The 9,070-nt window shown below is 56.4% G+C and overlaps 1 pseudogene; it reads left to right on the top strand.

The window, feature by feature from the left end:
• Positions 1-182: 182 nt before the first annotated feature.
• LOC148773497 (heat shock transcription factor, X-linked member 3 pseudogene) lies at positions 183-2,108 on the top strand (annotated as a pseudogene).
• Positions 2,109-9,070: the final 6,962 nt, after the last annotated feature.

Below are 9,070 nucleotides of genomic sequence, written 5' to 3'. Positions count from 1 at the left end.
TGGCCCACAGCTGAGATTCTAGAATCTCCTGACAGTATTTATTGGGCAGCCTGACCCTGGTCTGAGGCTCTTCTGCCATGAGCGTTCACTGGTTGGGTAGAGAATGCTCCTGAGCTAGACTGGCTTCATGGTTAGTCAGAGTTCTGACGAGACATGCACAGCCCCGCTGGCCGCATCAACTGATGGAGAGGCCCCAGCAGGGCACCCCCCTGATGTCTCCCCAGATCCACACGTGGATTCAGGGGAGGCTTTGGAGAAGCTATGGGACCAACCTGAAAGTTCAGATCTGGGCTCCCAACAACCCGCCCCTACAGAGCCTGAACCCAGAAACAGCCCATGAGGAAGAAAACAATGCCTTCCTCAGGCTGTCCTTCCCCAGGAAGCTCTGGATGATCGTGGAGGATGCGGCCTTCACCTCTGTGCACTGGAACGACGAGGGAGACACGGTGGTCATCGAGGCAGATCTCTTCCAGACAGAGGTCCTCCAGTGCAGAGGCACAGAAGGATCTTCGAGACAGACAGCATTAAGACTTTCATCCGTGAACTGAACCTGTATGTTCAGTAAAATCTGCCCTTCAGGTCGCTCTGCAGGGAAGAAGAGGATGATGGTAATGTAGAAAGCCCTGGGGAGACTAGACTAGACGAGCTGAGTGTTGGACAGGTTTCATTTCCCAGGAGAGCTTTTCTCTCGTGAGAGGGTGGTTAAGGAAAGAAGAGAAAGCAGGGCCTGTCGTGTGCCACCATCCCCTAGACAGGATCCATAGGGGTGACTCCAGACCCCGAGGGGTCACTTGAGGTCAGGGAGTGCTGGTAACACATCGAGGCCAGCAGTGGGGGAGCTCTAGGGTGTGCACTTGCTAGGGCCTTATAAGCTGCCAGGAATGAAGAGCCCTTCAGTTCAGTTCAGTCGCTCAGTTGTGTCCGACTCTTTGCAACCCCATGAATCACAGCACGCCAGGCCTCCCTGTCCATCACCAACTCCCGGAGTTCACTCAAACTCATGTCCATCGAGTCGGTGATGCCCTCCAGCCATCTCATTCTCTGCCGTCCCCATCTCCTCCCACCCCCAATCCCTCCCAGCATCAGAGTCTTTTCCAGTGAGTCAACTCGTCGCATGAGGTGGCCAAAGTATTGGAATTTCACCTTTAGCATCAGTCCTTCCAATGAACACCCAGGATTGATCTCCTTTAGAAGGGACTGGTTGGATCTCCTTGCAGTCCAAGGGACTCTCAAGAGTCTTCTCCAGCGCCACAGTTCAAAAGCATCAATTCTTCAGCGCTCAGCTTTCTTCACAGTCCAACTCTCACATCCATACATGACCACGGGAAAAACCATAGCCTTGTCTAGACGGACCTTGGTTGGCAAAGTAATGTCTCTGCTTTTTAATATGCTATCTAGGTTGGTCATAACTTTGCCTTATCTCCATACTTAAGCAAGGCCAGGATGGTGGTAGGGAGGAGGGCGGTGAGGAATGTCCATTCTCCCCCACGGTGGCTAAAATGATTCATTTCCTTTCAGATCTATTGCAACTCCAAGTTTCAGAGAGACAAGCCACTGCTTCTGCAGAAAATCTAGAGGAAAGGCAACCCCAGAACAACTGCTCAGCCCGCCACCAGCACAACAGCAGCCCCAAAGAGAAAGAAGCAAGTGGTGGTGACCAAACATTCTCCTTGATTTCATCACAATGAGTCCACCCAAGAGGCTGACAAGGAGGTCCAGAAGGGAACCCCAACTGTTCACAGAATCCCCGGCCAGTGCTCATTTCTGTTTTGTGGCCTTTGGTTTATAGTCAGTGTAGCCCGGCAGGCTAGGGAAAACCATCTCCCCAGCAAGCTGGGCAGCCCCAGCAGAGAGTGTATGTCCAGCAATTCCATGTCTGTATCCCCGGCTACTGCTGGAAGTGACAGCACAGGGCAACTGCCCAAGAGCCCCCCAAGGTACCCAGATTATGGTTCGGTGATGACTTTGTACAAACCTATGATTCCATCGTGAAGGTGGCCATTTCAGTTGTGGCCCCAAATGAGGCCCCTGAGGCGGACGAGGAGGAGGAGTCCTCAGATTACACGTGTGCCCTCTGTGACCAGTTAAAGGACAATTCCAATCCCTGAGCTGCCAGGTCCTAGGGACACTCAAAAGCATTCTCTTGTAAGCAAAAATCTATTTCTAGCTCTAATAAAGTACAGCAAAGCTCCACAGGAGTAAATAAAGAGCTGAATGAGAAGTGTGAGTCTGTGTTCTGTCTGTCCATGTTATTCACACACAGCACTGGGTGAGCCCGATGAGGCTGGAAGCTCACGCCACAAGCAGGCCTCAGTCTGGTCCCCATGGTCCCTTTTCATCTGAAGCAACTGCATTTCACGCGTTCAGCCAAGAGTGTGGATCCCGAGGATGGGGGGGCGTCCCTGGGCCTTGCCTGTCACACAGCAGAGGACCCAGTCCGGCTGCTTCTGATGGGGGTGTCACCTTCCATGAGTCATGCACACTGAGGCCGAATGGGCTCCTCCTGGGTCCGCTGATGATGCCACATATTTCTGATCAGCAGCTGAGTGTCCCCAGTTCCCAATCTAGGGGCATGCCCAAGAGGCCCACTGGATAGCAGAGTCACTCGACCTGCCAAGGGCCTTGCAAACACATGACCCCAAACCCAAAGACAAGTACGAGATTTCCACAAGCTTCACACCAGCCCTTGTTGCTCTGCCCTCATAGTTGTACTTAGGATCTAGGCGATGTGTCCAACATACACGCCCTGGTCTGGACATAGGCCCAAGTGCCCAAGCATCCTGCAAGCCTGGTAACGCAGAAGGGGGGGTCACAGAGGGCTGGCTCTTTCCATCTGTCTCCACGCTGTCTACTGACAGGCGTGTGGTGAACCAGAGGACCCATCCATCACATGTAGTCTGTGGGGAAGTCAGGAAGGAGGGCAGGGCAGGTGGAGAGAGGCACTTGGCGAGTTCTAAGACAGAGGGTCCTGAAACTCTGGGAGCACTGAGGAGGGAGCACGGGTCCCCCTTGGCTTTGCAGCCTAATATCCTGCCTCTGGTCCTTTCTCAGCACAGACAGGCACAGTCCTGGGCTTGGCTTCACCCCGACTCCCACCCCACCCCTCAGGTCCCAGCCCCATCACTGCCCATGCTCTGAAGATCCCCCATGTTACTCTAGGCCTGCTGAGGGCAGATCTGTGCTAACCAATCTGGCCTTGGCCCTGGGGCCACCCTGGACGGCCCTGCCAGGTGTCTTCCCCAAGCCTTTGGGAGCCACCTTCCTTGCAGCCCTTCCCACACTACTGCCTCCACTGTCAGCAGAGGCCCTGGGCCCTGCCCAGACCCTAGAGAAAGAACAAAGGAGAGGAGGAACTTCTGTGAAAGGTATGCTTCCTGTCCTCGCCAGGGCCTGGGATGGAACCATGCAGGAACCACAGAATTTAAACCTCAAATAACCTGCTAGGTTACTGTCATATCTTTCCATGGCTGAAGAGGTGCCAAGGCATAGAGAGATAGCCCATGACTGCATGGGACCTGACCACAGGCAATCCATCTTCACTTCTATCCTTGTACTTAGAGGGGCGTCCCTGTTTACTGGAGTGGGGGAGAGGCAGAGGAGCAGAGCCAAGGCCCTGAACCTCAGCAGGGTCTCAACACCTTGCAGAGCCTCTGTGTGCACGTGGCTGTGAGGATGGGGACAAGGTCCCTGAGGCAACCAGCCCAGGGCCTCCTGGGCCTTTCCTTCCCCAAGTACAGCAGAGTCACAGTTGAGGCCCCATGTGATGTGGCTCCTACCCTGGCAGCCTGCTCTCCTCACCCCTGGATTCCCCCCGCCCCCAGCAGCCATGAAGACCATCCTTCCATCCTAGGAACATTCCAGTGTATTCCCATCTGAGAGCCTTTGTAGCGTGTGAGGAGTCACATCATGTCCCCTCAAATCCAAGTGCTGGAATCTCAATCCCAAATACATCAGCGTGACCTTTCAGACAAAGGAAAGGTCTTCCCAGAGGTCTAGCGAGCTCATTAGGATGGACCCACCTCTAACAGGATGGCTGTCCCCATACAAAGGACACATTTAGAGACAGGCACACAGGAGAAGTGGGGTGAAGAGGAAGGCAGAACTCTCCAAGCCCAGACACGCCCATCATGGCAAGCAATGCCCCAGAAGTGAGGGAGGAGAGATGGGACAGACTCTCTCCACAGCCCTCACGAGAGCCAACATCAGTCAACACCTCAGCCTTGGCTGCCGGCTTCCTGAACCAACACGATTCATAGTTTGAGCCCCCTTGCCTCTGACCCTGACGTGACTGCCAGCAAATGAAGACAGAGGGTCAGCCCTATCCAGACATCTCTCTGTAGGTGGGGGGTGGGGGAATGACTTCCTCTCTCCCAGCACCTTGGGCACACTCCTCAATGTCTGCACAACTTCATGTGTCTGTTTTCACCCTTACACGGTGTCTGTTTACACCTCCCAGTGCTGGGGGTCCCACAAGTTACTGATACTTCCCTCCTGATAGAAGGGAAGGGAAAATTCATTCTGGCAATACAGCCACTCAACATGACCGCACACTCACTGACTGAAGAGCCATTCAGGAGGAGGCCCGGGCCACAGGGCACACACCCGAGGTGCTAACACATGCCAGCAAACTGCCTTCTGCAAAGGCTTCCCCCGTGATCACTCCCCAAACCACTGGCAAGGTTGCCACGTCCTCACACACTGGCTGGCCCAGAGCATCATCATCCCGCTGAACCTCTGTCCACCTGCTGGGTGACAAAGGGTCACCCTCTTCACTGGATCTGGGCTAGATACCAGGGAGCCTGGCTGATCCCTGGGGTTTAGCCATTGCTATGTCCTCTCATCGGAGAAGGCAATGGCAAGCCACTCCAGTACTGTTGCCTAGAAAATCGCATGGACAGAGGAGCCTTGTGGGCTGCAGTCCATGGGGTCGCTACTGGTCGGACCCGACTGAGCGACTTCACTTTCACTTTTCACTTTCACACATTGGAGAAGGAAATGGCAACCCACTCCAGTGTTCTTGCCTGGAGAATCCCAGGGACGGTGGAGCCTGGTCAGCTGCCGTTTATGGGGTCGCACAGAGTCGGACACGACTGAAGCGACTTAGCAGCAGCAGCATGTCCTCTAATGGGGTATGTGACTGGATCCATGGCTTGCCCAGTTTCCACCATTCAGTGTCTCAACCAACCCAACCCTTTCCTCCTGGGTGCCACCAAATCTCAACTGTGTGGGTGGGATCCCTGAGCAAGAAGGGGCTGCAAGCGCTCCTACCTCTCAAAGCAGAGGGTGCCTGTTTGGTGGCCAGAGGAGAAAACCCTCTTCCGCCTGCTTGTCTGGGCATCTTCACCTGCACAAGGACCAGAAGAACAGGGAGAAAACCACCTGTGACAAGACAGCGATGTTGGACAACTAGCCACCTCATTTTTCTTCTGAGAAGTGCCTCAGACCACAGGGACCCAGGAGGGCCCAACCGATGTGAAACACACGTGCAGGTTCCCTCAGGGTCTGTTTCTGCTCATCACAGCAGCTGGCCTATCCTCATGCGGCTGGGACAGGGCTCCCACGATGCCTCAGCCCGCAGCACAGAAACCCATTCCCCAGGAGTGATGGTGATTTACAGCCCAGGAGACCCCACGAGGAACAAGAGAAAATGACTTCTCCCCTCACACTGTCACTCTGGGAGGATCTGGGGACCTGCCGAGTCAGTGGGCCAGCCTCCATGGACTCGTGGTTGGGCGCCACCAGGAGGGGAACCATGGACAAGCAGCTGAGCCCTGCAGGGTCAGGGCCTGGTGGGGTTGGCTCGCCAGGGTCAGGTGGCGCTTGCATGCGGTCACAGTCCAGGGACAAGCAGGAGGCTGGAAGGAAGTCAAGGATGCCTTCATATGTGGCCCAGGGCAATGCCAGGACACACACTTAGAAGGATGGCGGGCATGGACTGTGGCCGTGGAGGGGACCAGAAGGTGCAGTGTGGCTGCCTGGCAGGCACTCCTGGTCGCAGAGCCTGGAAAGCCTGCCCGGAGGTACCTTCTGTATATGAAGCAGGTCCCGCCTTCCTGCAAGCAGAGTGAGTCATGGGCGCTTTGGGATGGCCGGGCTGCAGCCACCAGGCAGGACAGTGGTCCGCCACCGACACCTGAGACCTCTGACAGGTGAAAGCGCAAGCTGGCCTTGGTCGCGTCCTGCCCACAAGCACTGAAGCCCCTGATTTCCGGTATATGGCTTTCCATACTCACGTAGGCACACACGTAGGAACAAACGTGCATTCCCTTGCTGGCCCTGTCTGCTAGGAGACAAAATAGGAGCCTCCATGCTCTGAGAAGCCTGGAAAATTAGGCCGGAAGGAGCCTCGAGACCCGCAGCCTGGAGCGAAACCTGGAGGAGGATCAGCAAGTGAGCGGCCGGCAGAAGAGAGGGGCGGAGGTGGCAGGAGCAGGGCGAGGAGTCTGGGGTTGAAGTGTGGGAAAGACCTGGGTGAGGAGGAGATTCTGGAGAAGGAGGCAGGGCTGGGGCAGGGTGGGGTGGTGCCCCTGGGGAGCTGGGCTGGGGTGGAGCAGGGCAGAGCTGGCAGGGATGGAGCTGTGGGCCCAGGGAACCCATGGAGGCTGGGCCTGTCCAGCTCCTTGGCGGAGGCCAGACCATGCCCTTTTGAGCCCTTGCCATAGGTGTCCACTCCCCGAGGCTCGGCGAGAGTCAGAGTGACAGCGATCACATGTGAGCTTCAGAGTGGACCCCAGGGGCCAGGGAAGCCGTGAGAGGCGGGGCCTCTGGGCAGAGTTCCCCATCCCTGGGCTGAAAGCGCAGGCCAGCTACCCTCCAAGCCACCCTGGGGCTGCTGGCCAAGTGCTGAGAAATAGTCTGTTTTTTTTTTTTTTTTTTTCTTTTTGGCCGATGAGAAGGAAAATCCTCACTGTGTCTCCTGCTGCCCCTGGGACCTGATGTCTCAGGGAAAGACAGCTTCGCCTTCAAAGCTATTTCCTGAACTGTTACTCTCATCTGGAAGCTCAGCCCACCCAGGGCAGCCACCTGACTCTGCTGCTGACTGCCGCCCTCCCTGCTGTCTCCTTGCCTCCCAAGTGCCTGATCAGAGTAAAGGTTCCTTTTCTTGTCCCCACTGCTACTAGTGGAGCTCAGGCCTCATGGCCTGGGGCCAGTGCTGTCAGCCTAGGCTCCCCACTTGCCTGGACCCCTCTCGTCTCTTCTCCTCCAGTTGCACACCATTGGTTCTGTGTCACACCGCACGCACTCTGTCCTTGTCAACCCCGGATTGAAAGTGCAGCCAAGCCCTCTCCTGTTTCAGCTCCAACATGGCTTCCGGTGGTCTCAGGTCTCCTTCCTCATCACCCCGCACTCTGGGAACCTGTGCTGGCCCTGCGCTCTGCACAGAGCACATCCGGGACCCCATACTTTCTCGTGCAGTTCTGTCCCTGGACCACTGGCTCCTCTTGTCCTGACAACCTATTGTCCTCCTTCCAGGTACAACGGTAACGTTCCTTTCTCCATTCACTCGAGTACCAGGTGCTCTCATCTGGGAGTTCTGGGGCACTCTGCCATTCCTCCTGGCCGCCTTTGCCCCTCTCTTCCTCCCAGACTGTGGCTGCTGTGCATGAGTCTGGACCCCCCGAGGGTCACCGAGTTCCAGGAAGGCAAGGTGGGTGTCTCCCTGGTTCCCATTAGCCAGGGACCCAAACAACTGTTGCCGTGGGAATGTTGAGTGGCGGAGCAGTGCTTTCCCTTCCAGCGTGCAGCCTGTTCTCTCCTTGCAGAAGCCTCTCGGGCACAAGTTGAGGGGCAGAGGCTGCCTCCTGGATTTGAGGCCTCAGCATTGCAGGAACCTGAGCAATCACCACACCCAACTCCCTCATGCTGGCGCCCTACCCCTCACCCCAAGAGTGGTTACCAGCTGCCTCCAGACACCCCAGAACCTCCTGGTAGTGGTTTCAGATCATGAGGGAGGGTCCTGTGAACAGAGGGTGGGCCGCTGCTCTTCCTCCAAATCCTGGTTTTGAACGAGACCTTGCCCAGTGAACTGGAGCTCTATGATGTGTGGCTGCTGATGGGGGCAGCTGTGAGGACCTGCTCCAAGGTGTTTCTCCGCACCCATCCCTTCCCTGCTGCTGACCCCAGCTCTCCTCACGTGCCCACATGTGCGGACCGAGCCACGGGGAGTGCTGCCTCCCACTCCACCTGGGTCTCTGAGGCTTGGTGAGGGTTCCACGTTGCTCCTGCTGTGCATTTGGGGGCAGCACTGGCCTGGGACAGGCTCGACCCAGATTCTGGTTTCCCTCGTGTCCTCTTTGAACGATGTGGTTTCCTCTGTGAAATGCCTGTTGCCCATCTCTCCACTGAGCTGTGTGTCCTTTCCGTACCGAGTTTCGGGCACTTCTTTTGGGTCTGGGTGCTCATCCCACCCTGGTTGTCTGTGTTTCAGATTCGTCCTTTTCTGTTTGCAGGCGAGTGACAGACTCAGTATTCACCTGGCCTCTCGGAGCTGTAAGTGCCCCAGAGGTCGGTGCGTTTCCCTCAGGCCCTCCCGCTGGGGGCCGCAATCCACCTCCAGGCTTGGAACCTGGGGCGACTAGTCCCCGAGGAGACTCTGCCCTGGCGTCCAGCACTCTGCCCATGAGAGAGGGCTCCTTCACGTCCCTGTCAGTCCCTCGGTCCCTGCCTAGCTTTAGTTCTGGGCCTTGGGCTCCTGCACACTGGACAAGCCCGGGAATGGCTGTATAGCTCCAGGAGGTTGGCCAGCTTTCCCCTCTGTCCCCAGGGCAGCTCCTGTTGGCTGTGTTCCTCTCCATACATCCCAGATGGAGGGGCCAGCCTGAGAACTGGACATGTTTTTTTTTTTTTTTTTTTCATCTCAGTTTCACTGCAGTCTCTTGAGAGGACACGAGTGGCCACTTTGCTGCCACTTCTCTGGGTGCTGCCTGCCCAAGGAATGGGACACTGCCCAGGGGGACCTCAGGATCTTCTGTGAGCCTCTGGTGTTGCCCTGCTTGCATTCACATCACAGGCCTTTATATCACATCTGAGCTGGGAGCTGGAGATGCTGGTTTGCGCATCTCCATCACTC

The sequence above is a fragment of the Moschus berezovskii genome, chromosome X (genome assembly GCF_049115385.1).
Source record: "Moschus berezovskii isolate FMDL1 chromosome X, NW_MosBer_1.0, whole genome shotgun sequence".
Taxonomy (NCBI): Eukaryota; Metazoa; Chordata; class Mammalia; order Artiodactyla; family Moschidae; genus Moschus; species Moschus berezovskii.
Note: the sequence above shows the minus strand (reverse complement) of the source record. Positions and strands in the feature narration are given on the sequence as shown.